Source organism: Pan troglodytes, chromosome 10, assembly GCF_028858775.2.
Source record: "Pan troglodytes isolate AG18354 chromosome 10, NHGRI_mPanTro3-v2.0_pri, whole genome shotgun sequence".
Classification (NCBI taxonomy): domain Eukaryota; kingdom Metazoa; phylum Chordata; class Mammalia; order Primates; family Hominidae; genus Pan; species Pan troglodytes.
The window spans coordinates 42,020,152-42,047,699 of NC_072408.2; positions in this window are offsets into that span (position 1 = coordinate 42,020,152).

The window sequence follows — 27,548 nt, forward strand, 5'->3', positions numbered from 1 at the left end:
GACTCTGCCTCTCCCTCCAGTATTCTGTATTCTTCAATGATTCTTGATTCAGTAAAGGAAGGTAACTGAGTGAGAGAGAGACATAGGGGCTAATACCTACTTTCCTTCTACAAAAAGACATAACCAATGTACACACACATACACAGACACACAGACACACACACACCCACAGACACACACCAAGTCATCCCAAAGATGACTGAGCTTGTCAGAAATAAATCATGTTTGGCTTTCAAACGCAACAGTAATTACACAGTATCTTAACTATCTGTGCAAACTGTCAGAGAAAATATATTGGCAATTCAGTGAAAGAGGAGGGGGAGGCTGCAGCATCCATCGAACACCACCCTCACCTCCTCTGAAGTCATCCGGAGAGAGGACAGCACGGAAGGGCGAAGGCATGCCAGGGCCAGTCCCAACACTTTCGGAGTCTAATGGTTTTTCAGGTGAGATGTGCTGTCACAAGCTCCCAGGGAGGAGGGGACATTCAAGATGAATTGTATGCATCACCGGTCTTGAAAGATGTTGCAAAGAGCAGCAGGAGGGATTTAGGCTAAATTTTCTGAGGACATCCTGACCAGGTAGGTTCTGGAGACAGGGGCTCCAGAGAGATTGAGTCCTTTCCTTTGAGAGGTTCAGTCTCACCTTCTGTCCCCAGATAGAACTAGATCTAGACTATTCCAGAAGGTGGGAAGAATGATGTTTTAAAGATCCTTTTTTTTTTTTTCTTGAGACAGAGTCTCGCTCTGTCACCCAGGCTGGAGTACAGTGGTGTGATCTTGGCTCACTGCAACCTCCGCCTCCCAGGTTCAAAAGATTCTCCTGCCTCAGCTGCCTGAATAGCTGGAATTATAGGTGTGTGCCACCACACCTGGCTAGTTTTTTTGTATTTTTAGTAGAGACAGGGTTTCACCATGTTAGCCAGGTTGGTCTCGAACTCCTGACCTCAGGTGATCCGCCCGCCTCAGCCTCCCAAAGTGCTGGGATTACAGCTGTGAGCCACTGTGCCTGGCCTAAAGGTCCCATTTAAAATTTTTAATATATTAATTTATTGAAATAAGACCCTGTGTCTGAGATTTGGGTTACTATGCTTTTATTAGTTCTAGTTATAATTTAGGGTGCTCCTCCCCCGATTTCTTCTCTCTCTAACATTTTTCCCAATCCCAGAATCCCAGACTTACATTTGCCTCAACAATGTCCCTTTTCCTAGAAGTACTGCTTACCCCTTTCCAGGCCACTTTGCATCCACATCTTTCTGCTAAGGTTTTAGAGAAATCAGAATGATGAGTTTCAGGACCCCAAAAATACGTGGAACAGAGGGACAGCCCAAGGAGGGAGATGTGAAAGATGGGGAGCAAGAGTGAGGAGGGGGAGAAGAATGGGTAGAAGACAGGAGCCAGGGCCTAAGGTTTAGGATCTCAACCCAGAAGGAGAGTGCGGGGAGAGCAGAAGAAGCAGAGATTTCTCATGGCTCCTTTAGCCCGTCCCTTGGCTCAGTGCTGATTTCACAGGCTTGGTTACTCGCAGCACCAAGCCAAAGAAATGTGTTGTCTAAAGCTGAGAAAAGAAACATGTATTTATCAAGGAATTGCTTGCAGACATTTCTAATGTGTGCCTGTGTAGGTATACTAGTTACCTTAGGGGCAAGGGGAGAAGGAAAGCTGCCATGGCAAAAGGTTGCCACACACGGCAGCTGGGGCAGAATCTCATTCACTAGAGATGTTAGAAAACCAGATGGAACTCATCTGTCTAGGATGCTTCTTGATAATTTATTATTATTATTATTATTATTAATTATTGAGACAAGGTCTCACTCTTTTGCTCAGGCTGGAGTACAGTGGTGTGATCATAGTTCACTATAACCTCAAACTCCTGAGTGCAAGCAATCCTCCTGCCTCAGCCTCCCACGTAGCTGGGACCACAGGCATGTACCATCATGCCTGGCTAATTTTTTATTTTTTTGGTAGAGATGAGATCTTGCTATGTTGCCCAGCTAGTCTCAAACTCCTAGCCTCAAGCCCTTCTCCTGCCTTGGCCTCCCAAAGTGCTGGGATTATGAGCATGAGCCACAATGCCTGGCCCAATAATTCATTCTTACATTTTCCCAGAATTTCCTGACCTAACCAACTAATGAAACAACAACAACAAACGAAACTGAAAAAAGAACCCAAACAAAACCCCAAAATACATTGTATTCTTAATATAAACCAAGTAGTACTAAGTACTAAGTATTCCTAAATAATACGTAGTAACCCCCATTTCCCTAGTTAGCATCTAGATGAATCCTATTCAGTTCAACACCCCAATTGTCTCTCTTGATCCACAAATCCCTCTGTGAAAGGAATGAAATTCTCTCTATTTTTCTCACAAGCCCTGTTTTAATGTATGCCCTACAATATCAGTATCTTATTCTCCTAAAGTTGATGTTTAGGAGGCTTATAAGCATCCTGTAATAACAGCCACTCTATCTAGGGGCTAAAAGTAGTATGTATGACAGTCACACGAGCAACAGAGATTCAAGACAGGTATCCCTGGCCCCTAATGTTTAGCAAAGCCTTCCCACTTTCCCAAAGGGGTTATTCACATGCTGTGGGACAGAGAGCTAGAGAAGTGATAGGTGACTCTTTTCCAGTTTGTGGAAGATAGAGCTTTAAGGCCATCCCCAAAGTGCCCAGGTTCCTAAAGATCCAGCATTCCCAAACTTCAAACACTGCTAGGCTGATATTTCCTGACCTGTCCCCACAGAGCCATGAAATCCAGTTATAAGGCAAACAAGGCCATGTTTGTCCCATAAAACCACCAAGTGCGAGCTAATTAAATGACATCATAAAACAGGGAGATAAACACAGGCGGCAGGGAGCCCGCCTAGGGATGGGGATGGGATCAGATGGGTGGCAGAAATGAAGACACGTCAGGAGAAAAGATGGGAGTGAGTATCCTTGGCCTGAAGATTCCTTAGGAGTTTCCCCAGCAGTAGAGACGGGGTTTCACCTTGTTGGCCAGGCTGGTCCCAGCAACAAGTGAGGGGTGGGGGAAAGGAGGGTCTGAAGATGGAGAAAAGCTCCACCAGGCCCAAAGGAAGCAAGGGGACCCTCACAAATGTGGACCTCCCCACAGCCACTTCCCGTAGAAGTGAATCCTTGTTCATTCCCTCATAAAGATTCTTACATATAACAGTTAAACCGATGTGCATTTATAGTCCTATGTGGAGATATACACACCTCAGTCTCCTATACACAAACATTCTAAACAAGGTAATTCTCCTCCAACTCATCTCATAACTGAGTTAGGTGTCTTCTACTCAAACACAGGAATTTGTAAGCCATGACCTTAGGGATTTCCTGTAGCTCTAAAAAAAAACTCTGGTTTTGGGATCTCTGCACACTGAGAGCATTTTAAAGTGATACACAGTAACTGCTCCCCCAGAACAGGGGCGCATTGAGAAAGTCACCAAGATGATGGACACAGGGAGAAAATAAAGTTCATGTTCTTATTTGGCCACATGACCCAGAGCTCTGCTGCTTGCAGTGGAATGGATGAAGGCTACAACTGGTGAAGTTGCTTATCCCAGACGTATACTCCAGCAAGTGAGGAATAGGAACTCACAAAATTCTTGAAATATGCTTAAATTTTAGTTTTATTTGTAGATCTTCACAGGCAAACTGAGGGCGAGTCTCAGGAACTCCTAAGACCTCACCCTCTTCCATCCCCAGCCCATCCACCCACGGTATGTCTTCTCACTCCTCCACCCAGGCTCACGTCCCATCCAGAGAAGTTCAACTGACAGTTCAATTTCTCATCCCCATTCCCTTTCCCAAAGATGTTAGTGTTAGAAGGAAAAGTTGGGACCAGGGAAGAGTATCAGATCCATAAGACAAATTTAGCCAGGCTGCCATTTGTTCATGGATTCATTCATTCATTCACACATTAATTCAGCAAACAGTTATTAAGGGCCTTCTATGTACCAAACACAGGTCTAGGAACCGAAATATGAAAATGAATGACCCTAGCCCTGGTCTTGAGGAACACAAATCTCCTTGGGCAAGGCCATTTTCCCCAGCAATCCTAAAAGAATCCTGATCTCCTTTACCACCAGCCTCAACTTTCACCATTCTCCAGTGAGTTCTTTTTTCTGCTGAATGTGCAGAAAACTGGAGACCTGAATCACTGACAATAGAGGAGTTAATCTCCCTGGACACCTAGGTTCCTTGCCTGGCTCCACCCTGACTCCTTGGGCAGTTCTGGACAAGTCATGGACTCAGTTTCTCTACCTGGGAAGCGGGGGAGGCTCCCACTGATTAGTTCTCAACTTCAAGAGCAGCTTGGTGATTAATGGGTTAATGTCCGTGGGAGGCTTTGAGCTCTTGGGATGAAAGACACTCTAAAGCCCTGACTCTATTGGAAACTCTGCCCAGCCAACAAGATACCCTGAAACCAGAAAGGGGGCCTTTGATCATATATTAAGGGTTGTCTTTGGAAGAATGAACTAGAGGGAATGAGTTAAAACAGTAGCAGGAATTAAGGTAATCTGAAAAAAGGACTTTCTGGCTCCTGGGTGGAGTCTCTTCCTCTGGAGTTGTTTACAGATCTTTCACCTGCCTATGGAGAGGCGGCTCTGGATCATCTCAGAAGCTCCTTTTGGAAATCTTACAATCAACTCCACGTTAGATACCTTCCCACAAATATTTCTTCCTTAAACGGTTCCCCCCATCACCAGCATGAATCAAACCACCTCTCCCACTGCATGAACTGGTAGTAAGCATAAAGAAGGACAGTCTATCAAATATTTAACATAATATTTTAAAAAATATTTAACATAGTTAAATGTACTTTAAATTTTTGTTATACAATTTATCTAAAATCTATCAAGTATTCATTATCAAGGCAAAGTGTAAATATCAAGATTAAAACTGAGCTTATGAAGTCAGGCTGAATTTCAAATACTGGCTCTGCCATTTACCAGTTATATAACTTTGAGCAAGTTGCTTAAATTTAAACACCCTGGGCCTCAGTTTAATAATCTAAAAAATAGGAGTAATAATAATTCAAACATAATATGATACTGTAAAAGTTAAATTGAAAAACTCTGATACTACCAAGAGTTGGCAAAAATGGTAGAACAACAGAAAAGTTCAGATACTCTGGTCAGAGTGAGAAGTGGTGCAACTACTTTGGAAAACAATTTGGTCTTACTGAGTAAACATGAATGTTCACATAACCCATAACCTGGAAATCCCACTAATAACTATATACCCTACAAAATGTGGGCACATGTGCACTAAGATATGTATTCAAGAATGTTCAGAGCAGTGTTGCTTTCAACTGGTAAAAACTGGAAAGGATGCAGATGTCCATCACCAGTAGAAAGGATACGTTATGATATATTCATACAATAAAATACATACAGCAATGAAAATAAACAAATCGCAACTACATGCAACAACATGGATGAACATCACAAATAAAATGTGGAGTAAGAAGTGCAAGGCACAAAAGAATATACACAGTGTGAGTTCATTCATATAAAACTCAAAAATAGCCAAACTACATTGTTCGAGGTAATAAAACCATGATGAAAAGCCAGAGAATTACTATCACAAAATACAGAATAGTTAGTTTTGGGAAGGGGAAAGGACTGTGATGAGAAAGAACATACAGGGGGCTTCTAAGGTGCTGGCCAAAAAAAAAAATATTTAATCTGAGTGGTGATTATAGGATTGTTTCTATTTGCTACATTATTCATTAAATGCATGTATATTCTTTATGCACTCTTATGAATATGTCATATTTCACAATCTAAACATATAAAGCATTTAATTAGGTTATCTATGTAAAGTGCATAACAAAATGCCTACTACATACTAAGATCTCAGTAAATGTTATCTATTATATCCATCATTCATCCACCGCTAGTTCAGAAAGTATCTGTACCATTTCTTCCCTCCGCCGATCATGGTATGAATGTGTACGTGTGCTTCTTATTTCTAATAGACATTTACTGATGCCCCACTACGTGCTACACACTGTGCTAGAAGGAGATGAACTGGACAGCATTCCCATCAAAGGAGCTCAATACAGTGACCTGAATGTACCAAGACAGCTCCTGCTTCTCCTCAGACACGAGGAGCCATCCAAACCATCCACATCTCTTTCCATATACTTGGGTTAAATGTTAACTTCTCAAAAATGACAAAATCACAAACCAGGATTTGCATCCAGGAGGAAACTCCCACCTCAAACCCCGCTGCATTTTTGCCAACCACATGGCCACCCCAGACCATAAGTACTATTCACCCAGCTGCACACACACCACATGCAGCCCAAATCACACCTGCCACACCCTCAACCATGGTAGAGAAAAAAGGACCGTGAAGAAAAATCCCCCCAGTGTCTGCACTAGCCCCCTGCTCATCCCTCTCCACCCCAATCCCACCATCCCAGCTTAAGGGCATGAAATACATTATGACCCTGGGCCTTCGTTTACATGTAACAAACAGAGGTCAATTTATTTCTAAATCACTTTTTTTATGGCTCTATTGAACTATTTGCCACATTATTTATACGTTAATGGGCCAGGCCCCTCTGGGAAGCTCCCCATCTAATAAATAACGTGCCAAATCATTAAGCAAGGTGATAAAATCAAAGCCATTTAAAAATACATCAACCTGCGTTCCCTTCCAGTGAAATAAGCTCCAGGGGACCAGGGAAAGGAAAGGGGAAAAGGAAAACCACTTTCTATCACTGAGTTTGGTCAGGTGTAGGTTTTTTTTTTTCCCCTGGGCTTGAGATAAAAATCAGAGCTGGGAGATGTAGATAACCTGGCTGCTTACCCATATCCCCAGCAGCTAGGGGAGAGGAAGTGAATCGGTATTACAGTAAGGATGGTTCCAAGTCAGCTTCAGGCAAGAGGAAACAGGGGCATCAGATTCTACCCCCCTCCTGCCACTTAGGAGTATCTGGGGCAGACACAGAAGCCCAACTGGGCAAATAAAGTTATGTCCTCTGGCTGGGCGTTCGGGAGTTCAAAAGAAAATACACTAGAGGCCTTCACCTTCCTACCTGCATTCCATCACTATAGTTCTCTCTTACGAATTTCGGTATTTATAATTAATCTGAGTCACAGAGAAGAACATTAGTAATGATGATTACTCCGGCTTCCCTCCATTCCCCACTCCTCACCCAAAGGGCTTACCACACCTTTTTTCACATCAACCCACTCAGAAAACCCATGCAAAGCTAGCATAGCAGTTCTGAGAGTATGTGGGCTGGAAGAACTGCTTTTGAGGTCCCTAAGGAATACAACCCTCCAGTGATTCTGAGAGAAGGGAACGGGAGCCCATCAGTCCATCCCTATCCTAAGGCTCCCTGTGGGTAGATGCCAGCCTTAGGTGCTAGAAGGAATGACCCAAATAGATCACATCCTGGTTGATGGGAAAGGCAAAACCCACTCCTCAGGACTCTAAGCAGCAATACAAATGAAGAAGTACAAACTGAGTGTCTAAGCAGAGAAGGTACACAGAGTAAATAAATTATCTGCAGGCTTAAATAAATATGTAAGTTTTGGGCCGGGTGTGGAGACTCATGCCTGTAATCCCAGAACTTTGGGATCACTTGAGCCTAGGAATTTGAGACCAGCCTAGGCAACATAGGGAGACCCTGTCTCTACAAAAAGTTTTCAAATTAGCTGGATGTGGTGGCACACACCTGTGTTCTCAGCTCCTCAGGAGGCTGAGCTGAGAGGATCACTTGATCCTCAGGTCAAGGCTGCAGTGAGTGGAGATCACACCACTGCACTCCAGCCTGGGCAATAGAGCCAGACCCTGCCTCAAAAACAAAAACAAAACAAAAAACAATGTAAGTCTTAAGCAAATAAACCAAGTGTTGTTTAACTCAATCCTAATAAGAGCCTTGAAAGGTAATTTACAGATTCAGAGAAACTAAAAGATTTAATGAAGACCACACACATGTAAGTAGAGGGCCAGGGTTTGACTCTAGGTCTTTTTGTTGACAAAAAGCTATATTATTTTATTAAATCATCATGTCAAGGGGCAGAGATGAGCTTTAAGTTGAGTTCTAAAGAAAGAGACACATATGGATAAACTAAGAGAGGAGGGGAAGTGTGGTTTGCCAAATAAAATACAGGACACCCATGCCCAAATATTTCATGGGACATACACTAAAAATTACTTGTTTATCTGAAATTCAAATTTAACTAGCACCCTGTATTCTTATTTCCTAAATCTGTCAGCATTTAAAGCAAGCAACTCTTAAGCCTTAAAGCAAGGCAAATGGCCTGAGTAAAAGCTCAAAAGAATAGGAAAACAAGGCTTGTGGGGAGGATGAAAATTATGTTTACCTGGTTGGTGCAGACAGTTCCAGAGTGGGAAGTCAAAAAATAGGAAGATGGGCTGGGCACAGTGGCACATGCCTGTAATCCCAGTTACTCAGGAGGCTGAGGCAGGAGAATGACTTGACCTCGGGAGGCGGAGGTTGCAGTGAGCCAAGATTGCACTGCTGCACTCCAGCCTGGGCAACAGAGAAAGACTCTGTCTCAAAAAAAAAAAAAGCATAGGAAGATGAGGTTGGCCATAGTCAGCTGCTAGAAAGGTCTTCCAGAATGGACAGTTTAGACTTGATGGGCAATAGAAATGCTTTGATTCTAAGTTGCAAACTTAGGGAAGAGAACAATCATGTTTCATATGACCATAGAATTTAGAATTACTTTAGTTTATAACAATATCATGCCTTTTATTAGTATAGTACTTTATAGTTTGCAAAGCACTTTCACATGTGTTATTTAATTGGAGCCTCAGGTACCTTGCATGGTAGGCAAAATGGACGCTTTCTGCCTCAGTTGACTCTGCTTCCACTTAGCCTATGAGCTGGTCTCCATCCTTCCCTTGACTACCAACATCCTGAAAGGCACTATCCTGCCCCTACTCCCAACTCTACCACTCTACTGAAACTGTTGTCACAAGGTCACCAGTGACATATCCAAGGCTTCTTTTCATTCTTCATTCCACTTTCCCTCTCTTTGGCATTTAACATTGTTGACAAGCTACTCTATCTGTAATGCTGTTCATCTCTTGTTCTCCTACTTCCCGGATCAGTTTTTCTCAGTCTCTTTCACTCTTCTTTTGTTCTATTCTCCTTCCCTGAAAGTGGGCATGCCCAAGTTTCCATCTTTGGTCTTGTCCTTGGGTGCTTTCATCCATTCTATTGTCAAGCCCTGAATATGTGCTAATGATTCCCAAATTTACATCTCTCCTGGCTTTCTAGATTAGAATTTTAAATTGCCTCCTAGACATTTCTATGCATGATTCCCATTCCAATTCATCCTCCTACTACCAATAGATCTAGCCATCTTATCCACTTGATGAACACCATTACTTACTGGATAAGGTCCAATTCCTCAGCCAGATTTGTCAGTAGTCACACAGTTATGGCAAAATCTTGTCTAGATCAGGAGGTTGGCAAACTTTCTCTATAAAGGACCAGACAGTAAGTATTTTAGGCTTTGCAAGCAGCATTCAGTCTCTGTTGTATATTTCTCTTTGTTGTTGCTGTTATTGTTTAATACAACCCTTTTAAAAATGTTACAACCATTCTTAGCTTGAGGGTTGTATAAAAACAAGCTTGGGCTTTAGTTTGCCAACCCCTGGTCTAGGGTCAGGCCTCCTGATTCCCAACCTTGTTCTCTTTTCCTTGCTTGAGGAAGTTAGAAATTTATATTTACACAGTATTGACAGCTTTAAAAGTTTTCTTTCATATACATTATTTTACTTGTTCTTGCTTCTTTGAATCCCCATAGGACTTTATCTGTACCTATCACATAGAACGTATTCCAGTTCGTAACTGTTTACTCTAGTAGGCTATTCTTTTTTTTTTCTTTTTGCCTTTATACAGTTAGCATCTTTACTAACCTACTAGAACTGTTGTAACACAGTATCACAAATTAAGTGGCTTAAGCAACAGAAATTTATTGTCTCTCCATTCTGGAGGCTGGAAGTCCAAGACCACAGTGTCAGGACGGTTGATTCCTTCTGAGGGCTGTGAGGGAAAACCCGTCCCGTGCCTCTCCCCTAGCTTCTGGTGCTCTGCTGGGAATCTTTGGTGTTCCTTGGCTTGTAAACACATTACCTGGGCCCTTGCCTTCATCTTCACATGCCATTTTCCCTGTCTTAAAAAAATGTTACATCTCATTTATTTTTGTACATTCCATAGCAACTAGACCAATGTGTTATTCATAATAGGTACTTTAAAATTTAAAACCTAGTTGTTTTGTTTTGCTTTTAACTTAATGGGAGAAATGAGGAAGGGTCTGAAGATTAAACACTCACTCAGGTGGCTAGTGCTAGCTGGGCAGGTAATGACGCTGCTCTTGATTGTAAGGATAGCCGTGGGACAAGAAGAAATGGAGAGGAGGAGAGAAACCCCACAATACCAAGCTCTGTGCTTCCCCCACTGGGAGTTCCTTCTCTCTAAGAGTAGAACTGCCTAAAGTTTTTCCAAGAGAAAACCCAAGCTGTCTGGGAGCTATGGCTGCCCCCAGGGGTCTTAACAGCTTCTCTTGAGTACCAGAGCCCTAGACCTGATTGGAATGGAATCAGAGAATCTTAAAGTGTGAAAGGACCTTAGAGATGCAGCTTCCCATCAGAATGGTTGTGGTCAACTCCAAGTTTTCTGGGCTAACATGGGAGGGCTGTGACACAGTTCTTGTCAAGTCAGTTTTTAAAAAATGAAAATTATTTATTTGGGACTTTTTAATGTAGGCTTTTTTTTAATGTTCCAAAAATGTGCGTCTGCCTTCAGAATTGTCTTAGAAATTATGTCTCGTAAGTACACCTTGCTGGGGAATAAAGGAGAAGGCAGTCTTGATTAGGAAAAGACACTGAATGAGAGTTGACTCCATTATTCCTGCAGCTCACCTGAGACCTGGGGGTTAGGATAAAATAATTTCATTGTAATATCAGGGCCTCAAATATACTTGTTAGTAAATGTATTAATCTACTCTTTTCATGGAACTTTGCCCTCATATGTCTTCCTACCTTCTCTTACTAACTCTGCATTTGGAAGGAGCAAAGAATTCCAGACATTTGAGCTTGGGAATTCCAGAGGCACAGCTAATCAATGGTCTATCACGGGAGCCTTGAAGCGAGGACACCTTCACCCTAAATACCTAGGGCTAATTCAATTAGTGGCCTCAATGGAATAAAAGTAGGGGAGACTCCCCCAGTGGCCATCAACCAGTAGACATGATCAGGGCCTGCAGTATGAACTGGGCTCAAAGCCATTAAGTCTAGAGCCGCCCTCCCTTTGCTTAGGATCAGTTCTTTGCACCAAAGACATTCATTCAAAATAACTGGCCAGTGGCCATAGTGTAAATGGCCTTGTATACCATGACACCATAGGTGTCAGTCTCTTCTTTTAAACAAATGTCATATCAAGTCAGGAAATAACTCTCATAGCTAATGACAACAGGAGTCAGAAAATGGTTGGTACAGAGAGCTTGCAAACACACTACAGAGCCTCACTGAGCAAGATGTACTCATGGATGGACAGCATTGGCATCACTTGGAGGCTTACTAAACATGCAGAATTTTCAGACCCCACCATAGAGTCACTGAATCAGAATATGCACTTTAACAAGGCTTCAGCTGATTTGCATGCTTATTAATATTTCAATGCATTAATGAAGAGGATAAGGGTTTACTAGTTAACAGCTGTGTGACCTTGAGCAAGTTATTTGACTTCTTCATAGCTCAGTTTCCTGATCTATAAAGCGGGAATGATAATAGTATCTCCTCATCCAATTGCTGTAAGACCTTAGTTAACACATGAAAGGCTTAGAACAATGCCTGGCACTGGTAGGCATTCAGTGACTACTAGCCATTATTAATATTATCTTTGATGCACTCCTTTATGGCGAAAAGACAGACCTCAAAGTGATAAGTGGGGAGAATATATGTTTGTGTGTGTGTGGTGGAATGGAGAGAAGGGCACTGACAACAGGAGGAATTTTTTTTTTTTTTTTTGAGACGGAGTCTCGCTCTATCACCAAGCTGGAGTGCAGTGGCGCGATCTCAGCTCACTGCAACCTCCGCCTCCCGGGTTCAAGCAATTCTTCTGCCTCAGCTTCCCAGGTACCTGGGACTACAGGCACATGCCACCATGCCTAGCTAATTTTTGTATTTTTAGTAGAGATGGGATTTCACCATGTTGGCCAGGATGGTCTCGATCTCTTGACCTCGTGATCCACCCACCTCGGCCTCCCAACGTGCTGGGATTACAGGTGTGGGCCACCGTGCCTGGCCTACTTCTTTAATTAATAATGAAAGACTCAATTGTGGGAGCATTCAGCCAAGCTTGGGGTACCCAGAGCTCCAGGACAAGTGACTGGTCATTCATATCATAGATTTATCAACATGTACCATTGGCAGGCCCTCTGCTGGTACTAGAGATATTGTGGTAAACAAGACAGACAAGGCCACAGCCCGGAAGTTAGAGAAGATCTGTAAGGTCCATTAACACTAAAGGAAGTCAGGCCTATCAGCATTATGTTGTTGTGCTTCATTTAGACAAACTGATCGTGGGGCCTTGGAAATTTGGTTTGGCTCTCTCCACAGAGTTTATTAACCTGATAGTTGCTCCAATTCTCTTTCCTTCCACTTCTCATAGGCAGCCAGCTAGAGCAGCTCTGCAGCTCAGTTGGCTGGATCAACTGTGGAGCTGAATGCAATGACTAAGAGCTGGCTATTTTAGAAGCTGAACCCTCAGCTTCACTTTGAGATGGGCAGATCCAGTGGGCCTGTTGTCCACACAGTCCTAGTTTTGGGGAATTGCCTTTCTAAAATGCAGGTCCTATCTTGTTACTCCTCTGTTTAAAAACCTCTAATGGTATACAAGGCCATTTACACTCTAGCCCCAAACTATTTGGCAGTCTCGTTACAAATTACCACCCCTCCCTAGCATGCACTCCATATCCTAACTACAAGAGTGGCTGAAAACTGGAGCTCTACTCAGAACTGGGATTCAAACCTAAGCTCTGTTGCTTACTGTATATGTGAAACAGGGCAAGTTACTCAACCTAAGTCTCTGTTTTTGCATATATTAAATAGTAATAACAAAACAATAATAAAAATAGCTTATTCATATCAGGCACTGTTCTAAGCACTTTGCATCTATTGATCACTTAATTTTCACTACAGAGCAACTACATAGCATTGTTGTGAAGATTAAGTGAATCAACACATGCAAGTTCCTAGAACAGTGTATGATATGAATATGAGCTATTTTTATCATTTTTTAATTATTATTAATATTAACAAAAACAAATAGCCTTTATCATGCCTCCAGACCTTTAGTAATATAGTTCCTTCCCCCTGGACATGCTAACTCCCTTCTCTGTGCTGCAAACTCCTAGTGTTCCTCCAAAAGATCCAGCTTTTCAGGCTTCTGTACCCAGAGTAAGTCACCTCTTCTATGCATATACTCATAGCACTCTAAATACTCTATACCACACTTATTCTAGTGCACTGAAAATAATGTTTGCATGCTTACAAACACTTTCCACCACTAGACTGTGAACATCTCAGCAGTAAAAATCCTATCTGGTTTACTCTATATCACTAGGGCTGACTCTAACATATGGAACACAGCAGGTACTAAATGAGTGCTTGTTGAGTTAATAAACGGAGGTCTAACTGAATGAGTAAATGCTTTCAGGAAAGGCCCTAGAATGGAGTTCCAGAGAGAAGCAGGCTTGGGGAGTGAAACAGTCTAGGTATCTTCTGCTCTGCATCTCCCACCTCCTCAGCAGCAAAGCCAGCCACCAGCACATGCTCCCCACCTACACTAGGCCTGACTGCACCTCCCCACCAAGAACACCCCCCAGCACCCCCTCTTGCTATAGACACTCCACTCACTTCTGCCTCTGGTGGTGACAGAAATGAAGAGGATTACATCATTTGTTACAACAAAATGGTTATTATAGTAATAAGTATAATTAGCATCAGACAATTACAATAATAACACATTTCCTGCTGCAAAGGTACTTTTTTAACAAACAGGTTTATTTAATGCCCCCTACACTCCCCCCTTAAGAAAAAACAACTCTTTTCACGAAGAGCAGAGGCCTCTTTCATTCTGAGATGCTATCTTAATGAAGGAACATTATTGACAAACCCCATAAAATGGGAGCAGATTCCCTTGGAGTAAAATCTCTCTTCCTCTCCCTCTGGTTTCTCTGGGGAAAAGAAAACCTGTGTCTCTCTTTCGAGGGATTAGGAGAACTGGTTGAAGGATAGACAAGATAGGGCCAGGGAGAGGCAAAAAGAAAAATTTTCTTAGACAGCTAGAGCTTAATATCAGTTGTTAACTGTCTCTCATCCTTTCTTCCTGGGTTGGACAGACCAGGAAGAGAAAACAAGGCATTCATTCATAGTGGTGAATGAGTGTCTTAGGTATTTTTCCAAGCTGTATGGGAGCAAGAAGTGCTTAGAGTGAGATGGCACAAGGATCTAGCAGGAGATCGAAAATGAAAATAAATGAAAAAATAAAGAGGGCACAATCTTACGTCACACAGACATACCTGCATTACATACATACACATGCTCATACTCAATGTTTTTAGTTATCTCCTGCTTCTTCCAAAAAATAATTAGGAAGAGATTACAGTGATGACATTTAATAGAGGACTTAAAAATTAGATAGGTAGCCAGGCGCGGTTGCTCACGCCTATAATCCCAGCACTTTGGGAGGCCAAGGCGGGTGGATCATGAGGTCAGGAGTTTGAAACCAGCCTGGCCAACACAGTGAAGCCCCGTTTCTACTGAAAATACAAAAACTTAGCCGGGTGTGGTGGCAGGCGCCTGTAATCCCAGCTACTTGGGAGGCTGAGGCAGGAGAATCTCTTGAACCTGGGAGGCGGAGGTTGCAGTGAGCCAAGATCGTGCCATTGCACTCCAGCCCAGGTGACAGTGCAAGACTCCATCTCAAAAAAAAAAAAAAAAAAATTAGATAGGTGAGGATATCAGTATACACTTAAGCATTTTATGAACTTGATGGCATATACATAAGGGCATGTGTACCTTCCAAGCATATTTATAGACTCAGGCACACCCCACATATATACATAGGAATATACCCTGCACATAGTAGGCTCTCAATAAACACTTTTTGAATTCAGGAAACAATCCCACCCCTAAATACAAAGAAATATAAAAATAAGTAGTTCAAAAAGATGCAACCTAAGATACAGACATATAAATACGTATAAACATTCACACATAAATATGAATGTGAATATAATATTAATACATGCCTCAAATATATAAACTAGACCACTATCCATATGCACATGTAGTGTACACACCATTTTACACACATACATAAAATTAAACCTCACTTTTTTTTTACCACAGGCACAGCCTAGGTAGACATATAAGCACTTTGCAGACCCATATATACATATAAAACATGGTCACATTTTCACATACATGTCCAAGCGCACACTTACATAAAAACACATTCATACACATAGGTGCATATAGACCCAACACACACACACACACACACACAATATATATATTTATAAATCAAACCAGAACAGCTATAAAGATAAGCATCTCTGCTCATAGTTCTTATCTTCTCTTAGTGACAGTGCTCATAGGCATGGATTTAATCTAGAGCTCTAGCCCATCACACACAATGCAAGAAGAGGCAAGAGGTTTGGGCCACCCACTAGGGAACCTGTCTGTCTCCAAGGCCATCCACATATGCACATGTCTTTTCCAAGCACCCTGGAGCCTTGACCTCACCACAGATGACTGGGAATGAAATATGCACTGACCCACCTTCCTAGGTGCTCCAGGTCAAGCTCCTTTACCTTTATTGACTCCCAGGATCTGGGTTATTCCATCACAATTCCCAGATGAACTTTCTTCAACTGTCTTTGAATTATCAACCAAGTAGTTTGCCCCATAAACCAGGGATACCCCACCTCTCCACACCCACTCCTGTCAGCAGAGAGTATCCTCTCTTCTCTTGATACCAATGCTCCTCTTCCAAGCAGCCTTCTCAGATCTTTCCCTTAAGACATTCAGCTGCGTATGGAACAACCATATTTTCTTTCCACAAATATCTTTCCTTTCTTGTAAAATGCATTTACTCCAGCTCTCTTTAGTCACAGATTGGCTTAATGTTTTATTGTATTATTTGTATATCCTTTACTGGTATGTCAAGATATCCACCTAAGATTTTGTTTCTGGTTCTTAGGAGATTGGGCCTACCTGCGGATGCCTTTGTACAGAACTAGAAGAGGACTGAAGGATAATTTAATTCAGCCTTCTCATTTTCCAGGTAAAGAAATGGAGGTCCATAGAGGAGAAGTGATTTTTCCAGAGTCACAAAACTGAGTGTCAAAGAGGGATGCAAGTTCAGGTTCCTGTCTCTTAATTCAATATTCCTGCTACTACATCAGCATTTCTCAAATTGAATTTAATGGAATGCTAATGTCCCAAGAACGAATAAGAGGTTTTCCTTTAAAAGGGGCTTCCATGGCCTAATAATTTGGAAAATATTGCAAATTATGTCTCCCTCTTGAGATTTCAAATGAATATTAATATGTTAAAGGTTCTGAGAAGCCCTGCTGCTTAAGATTTTAATTTTGTCTCATTCACTGTCTCCTAAAATGACCTGATTCAATGCTTTTTCAAGAAACCCTTATTAACATTAGGTGAAACCTCAGTGCTTTGAGGATTACACAGTTTAGGAAACAGCACTCCCTTAAACACAACAAGGAGGAGGGGCTGAGTTGGGTTCCTTCTTTTTAAAAATCATTGAGAAGGAATAAGCTGAGCACATATACACGAGCAAGAGGCTGCCTCCTCTTCCGTGAGGGAAAATGGGGAGCAGGGCTTGATGAAATCCCAAGAGGTAAAAATGATCCACCAAAGGCTTAATGAAAGGAGATGGTTTGGGTTCAGAACTAAGTTCCTCCAATGGTGGTAAGGGAGAGAAAAGGTATTGTTATTCTTACAAGATGTCTGGAAAAGGGTACTTCAAACCTTTTAGTTAAAAGATGGAAGCATTGGGCTGGGCGCAGTGGCTCACACCCGTATTCCCAGCACTTTGGGAGGCCAAGGGGGGCAATCACCTGAGGTCAGGAGTTCAAGACCAGCCTGGCCAACATGGCAAAACCCCGTCTCTACTAAAAACAAAAATTAACCAGGCATGGTGGCGCACACCTGTAGTCCCACCTATTTGGGAGGCTGAGGCAGGAGAATCACTGGAACCCAGGAGGTGGAGGTTACAGTGAGCCGAGATCGCACCATTGCACTCCAGCCTGGTTGACAGAGCGAGACTCTGTCTCAAAAAAATAAATAAATAAATAAAGATGGAAGCATCAGCATTCTCCATAGCAAAAATCAGTAAGCTCCCATCCTAAGAGAGGAGAGCCTCACATATAGCAGGTGTTCAATAAATATTTGTCAAATGAATGAATCAGTGAAGCAAGCTGATTTGCCTCAAGCAATGGAGAGGCCCCAAGTCAAATGAATTGGAAGTCACTGCTAGTCTTCTGCACCTCCAGGGAGGGTTAACATTCTATGGGAAGAAAGAGTAGGAATATATGACCAGAGAGCCCTAACCTTTGGCTCTCTAATTTTCCACAGGGCCTGAGGGATTTTTCTGGCAAACCCCAGCAATGGACCTGAGTATAGTTGGTGGAGGGAATGAGTCAGGTTGAGCTGTTTGTTTGTTCTCCAGGGCAGGGTCATGCAAGAGTCAATAAACACACTGGAGCCTCTTTGACTGGAGCTTGGAGCAAGAGATCGGCTTGTTTGTTCTAGAGAATTTGAACTTGGGTCAAAATGGCTCTCAAGGCCTCCCTTCCCCGAGGTAGAGGCCTCCAGGCAGCAACTGAGGTTATCCATTGGGCAGCCAGGTGCTCTACCTAACAATGCATTACACATAGGAAGGTCCCTCCACCAAGCTAGTTTTTTATTTTATAACCTGCAGTGGACACACCAATCTGCCACCTACTAGTTATGGGATGTCTTATTATTTAATACAGGCCACAAAATTGGTAATAGCATCAAGATCAGGCAAGGGCATATCCAAGTTGGTTCATAGGGTTACAGAATCCCAGGACTGGAAATAACCATAAGAAGGAATTTCAAATAGGTGCCAACTGCCTCTAAATGGGATCAGCATTCCCACTACCCCTAAGTTGACGGTCTTCTTTTCTTTCCTGAAATACAGAGGTCATTTGAACTTTCTCAGACTATCCCAGGTCTAGCTCTAGTCAGGCAGCAGTATAAGCTCCCCGTGTGTGTTCTGAGGGTCCTTCCCCTTAAGAAGCTCCTCATCTAAGTAAATTGACAGAACACAAATATCTAAAAAATGACTTCAGAGGCCAGGCGCAGTGGCTCACACCTGTAATCCCAGCACTTTCAGAGGCCAAGACAGGCGGATCACCTGAGGTCGGGAATTCTAGACCAGCCTGAACAACATGGAGAAACCTCGTCTCTACTAAAAATACAAAATTAGCCGGGCATGGTGGTGCATGCCTGTAATCCCAGCTACTCAGGAGACTGAGGCAGGAGAATTGCTTGAACCTGGGAGGAGGAGGTTGCGGTGAGCCGAGATTGCACCATTGCACTCCAGCCTGGGCAACAAGAGTGAAACTCTGTCTCAAAAAAAAAAGAAAAAAAAAAGACTTCAGAATGCTTATTAAGCAATAAAGCAGCAGCAAGTATAAACCAACAATGGGGCTGAAAAGATGCAGAGTAAAGAAATATTCCAAGTAAGAAGGGGTTATTTTGGGAAGGTTTCCTGCAAGAGGGAGTGTGGAATTGGGTTGGAGAGGAAGCAAGGAGCAGAAGGGAGAGAAAAGTAAAGGCAATCCAGCCTGAGGAGGGGGAGTGCTTACAGGAGGTTTCAGAGGCAGAAAACGTGTGGCATGGACAGGAGGCCAGGGAGGAGCTCAGTTTGCCGAAAATAGACAACAGGAAGGGACAGAAAAGAACGGAGGGGAAGGCGGTTAAGGGGAGCCTTGCAAGTGAGGCTAGAGTTTGTGATGCGCAGTAGCACAGTGCAGTTTCAAAAGTGTGAGTCAAGAGACACGGGTTTCAGCCCTGGATCTGCCACCACCTCATGTACCATAAATCTCAGTCTCCTCATCTGTAAAATAAGGACATTGTATGAGAAGATTAATAAGGTCCCTTGCAGTTCCAAAGCTGCAATGCTGAGGTACAAGAGACAATAAGGACTACCACGGCGGGTCCTCAACAAATCCATTTAATATTTTTTCCCTTATACAAGACAAGTCTAAGTTCCCTTTATCCCTGAGACTGAATTACAACTTGAGCATATTTACTACGTCAAAGATTAATCCTCTAAACCCAGCAAGCTCGCTGGTTGAGCAGCAAGGAAATATCTCTATAAAAAGAATAGACTCTATAAACTATTGGTCACTTACCTAGGGTTGTTACTAAATTATTTTAAAAGGATATATATTCTGCTCCTACACTCTCACTTCTGTCTCTCTCAGACTAATTGCTTCCTGAACTAGGAAGGGTGTCCAAACAGAGACCTAGGAAGTTTGATATATTCCGGATCCTTCAACTGCTGGGATTCCAGATGATAAATAAACTGCGCAGCAGAATTTGAATCAACCTATTCACAGACTTGAAAGGAGTAAGAGGGTAAGTCATTGAAATTACCCTCCTTTTTCCTCTTCCACATTCTGAGCAGCATAACATTTCAACTGGCTTTAATTGAGATAGTGTCAGCTTCTACCCCAGCCTTTAGCATATTGTATTTTCTGTCCACCACTCTAAATAAGAGCTAGCGTAGTGACTGGCACATAGTACTTAGCGTGTGACCATTCTGTGCATGAATGCATAGATTGAGAAATCACAATCTAACTGAGAAGGTCTTCCTAGTGGCTAGCCTTAGTCTGATGCTGTCACAACCACTCTCCTCTGCTGCTGGCTGGGCCCATAAATGACATCTCCCTGCACCAGAGTTAGGTGTCTACTGCCTTATCCCAGTACCCTAGGCACTCCTCTGTCACAGCTCTTCTCATGCTCTATTGTAAATTCTAGTTTACTTCTTTATCTTCCCACCAACCTGAAAGCACCTAAAAGGTAAAGACCTTATCTTCTTCATTTTTGCATCCCATGTCCAGAATAGTAGCAATAAAAATAAGGCAATTTGTTGAATAAATCAATGAAGCACAACAAGTCATCCTTTCTGTGTTTTGAACAAAGAAAGACTTTTAGAAGAATATCAAAGATCAATTTCTATGATATACATATCCTCATCACATTGTGTCTACTTAGCCACAGAGGATTACAGGCTGGGTGTGGTGGCTCATGCCTATAATTCCAGAACTTCGGGGGGCCAAAGCTGGAAGATCACTTGAGCCAAGGAGTTTGAGACCAGCCTGGGTAATACAGTAAGACCTTATCTCTACTGAAAAAAAAAAAAATTTTTTTTAAATTATCCAGGAAGCTAGGTATGGTGGCTTGCACCTGTAATCCCAGCACTTTGGGAGGCCGAGGCAGGCGGATCACCTGAGGTCAGGAGTTCGAGACCAGCCTGGGCAACATGGCGAAACCCCATCTCCACTAAAAATACAAAAATTAGCCGGGCATGGTGGTGTGCACCTGTAATCCCAGCTACTTGGGAGGTTGAGGCAGGAGAATTGCTTGAACCAGGGAGGCAGAGGTTGCAGTGAGCTGAGATCCTGCCATTGCACTCCAGCCTGGGCAACAGAGTGAGGCTCAGTATTAAAAAAAAAAAATTATCCAGGCATTTTGGTGTGCACCTATAGTCCCAGCTACTTGGGAGGTTGAGGTAGGAGGATCACTTGAACCCAGGAGTCCAGGTTGCAGTGAGCTATGATCAGACCACTGCGCTCCAGTCTGGGTGATAGAATGAGACCTGTCTGAAAAAAGGAGAAGGAAGAGGAGGAGGAGAAAGAGAAGAAGAAGAAGAAGAAGAGGGAGGAGGAGGAGGAGGGAGAAGAAGGAGGAGGAGGTTATAGAAGCAATAATATGCATATTTTAACTCTTCAAACATGCTTCAGAAAAACAAAAGTTATCTACACAGATCAAATTATCTAGCTAATTGTTCACCTCTAGCAACTTGGAAAATATGAATTCGGGGTCTAAAGTGTGCTATGAGAGGTGTGGAATGAAGCAAAAAGTGCAACACAGGCCTTGCTTCCAGGAACTCCTGGACTGAAACACACATCAGTAAGATTAACACAAGAAAGTTGAAGACCATTAATGCTATACCATTAGCCAAAGAAAGACATCAGACAAGGTAAGGCTCAGAGGTACTTGGCTTGGGAAAGAACAGAGTTTGCTGATCATTAACATTTTGACACACTTATTGGCCCATGAGAGTTGCTTAGGTATCATAAGGAAACAGTACATTGCTGGAAGGATGAGAAAAAGACAATCTAGTAGTTTGAGGATCTAGTAATTGAAATCAAGGCCTGAAGTGCAATTTGGAACAATGTTCAGCATTATAGGGGAAGAGGAAATAGACCAAAAAGTTATTGAACAGGAGTGGAACAAGCAGAGTAGTAGTAAAATAGGAGATCTCGGGCCTGATTTGTAGGGTGTCATGAAGTTCTTATAAAGCTGGAGGTGTACCGTAGGGTATCATTAGGAGAGAGTGACAGTAATATGAGCTAATTAATCAACTGGAAAACTAAAATGGCAAGACTCCAGATGATTCATAATGAGATCTATGCTCCTAAGATGGTCAACATCTCAAAATCACCTACCTCTACCCAAAGGCTATTTCCATTGCTTGAGCCCAGGAACTCGAGGCTGCAGTGAGCTATGATCACGTTACTGCATTTCAGGCTGAGTGGCAGAGTGAGACCCTGTCTCTAAAAAGAAAAAGAAAAAAAGTCATTTACTCTATCTAAGAATGACCTCCTCCTTTTCAGCTCCTTATTTGCCTCCTCCAGGAAGCCTTCCATAACTAAAATGCCTTTTCCCACACACAGATATTTAGAGCTTAGCCAGGCCATGTACTACTCATTGATTTCTTGACCTTTTGTCACTCGCTGTATGCCTCTGGAGACTACAGCCTGTCTCATCTCAGTGGAAGGGCTCCTAGAATAGAAACAGTCTTATCCTCCTTTGTGAATTTTGCTCCCAGAAGTTGTTCGTATTAGGAAAGCAAAGACTGCCTAGAGAAGACAGCCGTCAGATGGCTCCATTCCCCACATCACAGAATCTGAAATGGGCTCTTCTCTCACCCTGGAGTTATGGAGCAGGAGTTATAGCTCTCCCTGTAAAAAGTCATTATAATTATGAAAAATGTCTACAGCTCTTTCCACCATTTAGGCAAAGCCTCTGGCTGTCCCGATGAGCAGAGATTTAAGATCCTGTTCTCCATAAAGATGGCTAGATAGCCCAAGAGATAGATGTGTTAACGCCTAATTGGTCAGTGTTGAGTCATCAAATCTGATTCAGAGAGCAGGATTGGACAGTCCTGCCAGATAAGGGAGGGCAGGAAACAGCCAGGGAGGAGAGTGGCAAGGGATTATTGCAGTCAGTCCTTTCTACCCTGGCTCCCCCTACACTTTCACGGTTCCTTTGCATAGAATTTCCAAGAACAGTAGATTCCAGTCTTTCTCAACAGTAGCCTCATTTGACTCCCCAGTAAGGCAGTGCTTCCTTTAGTCTAATCCTAACGCTTCATGTTTACAGTCCCAGTTGTTTCTCTTCTGGCCTCAGGAAAGGTCACTATTCTCCTGTTCTTGAGCTTGCAATACTTTAAATTCATTGATCAGCAGTTTCTTTTCTCCCTGTTTCCTCTCTCTCCCTCCTCCATTCCTGACCTTTCTCTTCTCCATATAAATCACTACTTTCTTACTGATACCCTTTTATCAAAGCCATATGACTTTTAAAAAACACTTTTCTAGACTTCTAGCAATTGTAGTAAATAGCACATAATTCAGAGTGGGTAAAATTATCTAAATAACAGGCACTTTTATTTTATTATCTAAATAACAGGCACCTTTTTTTTTGTTTTTGTTTTTGTTTTGTTTGTTTTTGTTTTTTTGGGTTTTTTTGAGATGAAGTCTTGCTCTGTTGCCAGGCTGGAGTACAATGGCGCCATCTCGGCTCACTGCAACCTCCACCTCCCAGGTTCATGCGATTCCCCCGCCTCAGCCTCCTGAGTAGCTGGGACTACAGGTACACGCCACCATGCCTGGCTAGTTTTTTGCATTTTAGTAAAGATAGGGTTGTGCCATAACAGGCACTTTTGGCAGCAAACAATGCAGAGCTATAGACCAAACCCCAGGGACCTGTAGCCTGGGATGATAATAACTGATCCAGCGTAGATGTGAGTGAAGATGGCACTGTCCAAATTTGTGGTTTTAAAAGCAAGGGAAAAGAGGACAGTCTCTGTGGTTAAGGTAAGAATGTTAATGCTAGAGTATGTGACATCTTCATTTCAGGCCTTTAAACATAAAAGAGCATCTCTCCTGTCTGGGTTAGAAGATTTTTCAGGAAGTAAACATAACTTCCCAGGAGAACAAGACAAAATGACTTTTCAACAAAAATCTGTGACTTTTTTCCTTCCCAAGGAAGATGATTGTGTTTGTGGAGATGGTAAAGAAATGGTGTTTGTTCCCAGAGTAAAGGTGCTTAGGACAAGGACAAGCTGGGAAATAGGCACTTGAGGCTCCATTTTCTCTGCCTGTGATCCTCCTGCCCATCCGCGCCACCCCAGTGCTTGCAGGAGGAATGGAGCGGCAAGTCCATTGTTACCCCCTCAAAATACATTGCTACCATCCACGGTTATTAGAGACTAAAGCCCAGAACATAAACCTCACCCCTTTCAGGTAGAAAAGTGGAACGTGGTTGTGCCCTGTGGATTTGTTCACTCAGGACCTCAAAGTCCTTAAGGTTATCCTGGGTGATCCTTCTGCCCCTGCAATGGTCCTCCTCTTTCTTCATTTAAAACTCTGCAGAGAAGGTGCCTCTACCACTTCCTTGGTTTGTCATGCTTCCTATCTCTTCTACAAATTTCATATTATTTCTGAGCAGCTGTGGTTAGAACTCCTTTCCTTTTCTTCTCATGCCTACATATAAAATTGGTTTTTTCAAGCCCTTCTGCAAAATTGTTTTTTTCAAGTTCTCCTACACCAAGCACTCCTCTCTCCTTTCAATTCTAGACACAGAAGACACAAATGAGGTGGCTATCCTCTAGCCCTGGCTTCTCGCTTCTGTCATTCTACACTCTTCAGAGTCACTTCACCCCCTAGAGAGTGAGTATTTCAGAATTTACTGAGCTTCTGCAGTGCTACCTGTCCAGCTGTGGAGGGAGGATGGCAAACAGTAAAAAGAACCTTGTTAGCATCCCATCAGCACCCAAGGCAGATATAGCAAGGCAGTCAGCCATTCCTCCTAGAGCCAGGCACTCACTTCAAGGACAAAGGAAGCTGGATATCCTGATCGTCTAGAGTAATTGCTGCCGCCACTACCCTGGCATTAATAACCCCAGAACAACTGACAGCCCTTTTCATCTGAAAGATCTCAAAGCACTTAGCTGCCAGGTGCTCATTAAGCCCTCTTGGGTGAGGTTGGCCCGATGGATCTGAGCCCTTGCTGCAGATGATTAGGGTCAGGGGGTGACTCAGAGAACCTAAGGAGCCAAATGTTGCAGGGAATGGGGGCCCATCAGCTTCCTACACGTGGGAAAATGAACCTGCTTGGCCCAGGTCTGGGTTCCGACTCCAGGGGGATGGAAAGGAGGCTAGCTCCTCCCCCAGCGTCTACAAGCAGGATCATGTAGAATTAATCAAACACAGAGCTCATTTACCCCAAATACCAGACAAGACTGTTTACACCCTAAGAACTGGCACGAAGTGTGAGGGAATGGGCAATTTTGGGGGAGTAAATTTGGAAGACAGAAGCAGAAATTAAGGAAGCATCTCCTCTTAAAGGAGATGGACAGTAGCTGAGGAAACACTCCCTGAATCAAGAGGGGGATCAGAGGATGATGAGTCTGGGAAATTCAGTCCTTTAGAGTGACACTTCTTGGCAAGGCATGGAGGAGCTGAGCTTCATTTTCCTGCCTCTGAAAAAATGGATCACAGGCTAACTCCATGGACCATTCAGATGGGGCACTAGAGAGACTGTCTCAGACAAGCATGTATTCCACTCACTCCCTTTTGCTGCTACAATGAAATGAAGGTCTAAAAGGCTTTTGCCAGACGGCGTATGTGTTTTAGAATAGAGTCACGCCTACATCATAAGATATACTTTAAAATAATGGCATTTTGGCAACAATATGAAAATGCATAAGTGAACAAGATTGCATACTTCTTCTGCTCTCTTTGGATGACCCAAGACAAGGCACAGATTCACCTGTTGGCAATTGCTGGAATTTCAAGCACAGGTGCCTTCAGGGAAACTGCACCAAGCACCCATCTCTCTTCTCAATCTTAGACATTAACTTTAATACTTTAAACCAAAAAGAAGACAGTAGAGTCACTTAGTGACCTAACCTGTGGATTTAGAAGAAGATGACAACCTGAGTGTCAAATTTAGAAAACCAACCAACGACTTAGGGAAATATTCTTTGTGGGAAGAGATGGGATCGGGTGATAGCTCCCTGGCTTGCCTCTGGAAACCAAAGCCCAGGAGCCCTCAAGAAACCCAAAGACCCCCCAGAAGGATGACCCTACTCTTGAAGACTACAGTCTCTCCAAAACTCTGAAACCAGAAATGACTAATGTACTCCTAAAAGTCACCTCTGTATCCCTCTGCCTCTTCTCACCCACCAATCTCCAACATCAACTCTTCTAGACATGAACAAGAGGAAGGTATCCATTTGCCAAGAGATTGGGGGTCCCCACCCCCAACCTCCAAGAGGTGGGGAAGGCAGGAGAAAAGACACTCATTAGCAAGTTGCAGGTGGTGTTACCAGGGTGTTATTTATTATTTGTTGGCTGCCAAGGCTTTCCTGAGCCTGCAAAGACAGAGCCATTGCCTCAGGGGCTGCAAAGTCTGAGACAGACAAACAACACACAACCCAGGCATGAAATCCACCCCACTGAGGAGCTGGGGGCAACATGGGGATAGGAGCCACCCTTTTCTCTGGGGAGTCCTCTGGTTCCTGGATTCTTGGGGAAGATACAAATGTGCAGGTACAATCCTAGATCAGAGCATAGTGGGCTCTGCAAAGGAATAAGAGGAGCAGCAAAGGAAGGAGCTCAGGCACAGGCTGAGGCAAGAGGTCTCAAAATGGTGTGAGAGGTAGGAGGAAATGAGATCAGGGTTACAGGCTGGGACAGCAGGCAGAGGAGGCGGGTTGGGGGGAGAGGTATTGCTGAATGGATGGGGGAGGCCAAGAGATGTCATCAGCTGTTGCGTGGGGGGAACAATGATGCCAGAATGCAAGTTGTGGCAAGAAATGAACTGCCAGAGGTAGCGAATGATTGAATGGGAGTTTAGCCAGAGGGGGAGAGGGGCTTGGTCATCAATAATACCCTATGTTGAGATGCTACTGCTCCATTATAACTGGTTCATTCCCAGTGTAAGCAGACTACAAAGGAAAAAGGTTAGAGTGTGGCAAGACGGGACTCTTCAAGACAACATTTGGCCATGTATGGGAGAAGCCCAACCATCTGAGAGAGTGGTGAGAGCTTTAAATCTCACTCATGACCTCTTTCCCTAGGAAAGTAATTTGAGGGCTCACTATCCCCTAGGAGTTCTAGCCCCTGGAATCTGCTTTGTCATCCAACTTCTTGGTCTGGCCTCATCCTATGTGCAGACCTCACTAACACAGGGAGCTTGTTTGACAGTTTAGCAAGAAGGACAGATCCTTGTGTCTAACCAAAGAAAAGTGCTTCTCTGTTGTTGTTTTTTAAAAAAAACTATGTAGCTTCAAGAAGGACATACATGAAAAGGAGAGGGAGGTAGGGACTCCCATCTAGTCAGCCAGGTCAGCCTGGAAATGGATGAAGTGAGAGATGTCAGAACCACACTTAGCCCTCGCCCCAACATGGAGCAGCAGAAAACAAGGCCCAGGAGGAAGACAGAATGGACTCCAAACTAAATGAGTCGGTTGTGTGCCAACTATCAAGAAGTCCTTTGCTAGTCATGCACAGTGGCTCATATCTGTAATCCAAGCACTTTGGGAGGCCAAGGCAGGAGGACTGCTTGAGCCCGGCAGTTTGAGACCAGCCTGGGCAATATAGTGAGACCCTGTCTCTATAAAAAAATTAAAAATTTAGCCGAGTGTGGTGGCATGCACCTGTAGTCCCAGCTACTTGGGAGGCTAAGGTAGGAGAATTGCTTGAGCCTGGGAGGTAGAGGCTTCAGTGAGCCATGATCATACCACTGCACCCCAGCCTGGGTGACAGAGCAAGACCTTGTCTCAAATAAATAAATAAATAAATAAATAAATAGAAGTAGAAGTCCTTTGTTAAGCTTAATTTCAGTACCTCCAGCTTTAACTTATCTCTTTTTCTCTTATTTGGAAGATGAGACTAGCAACTAATA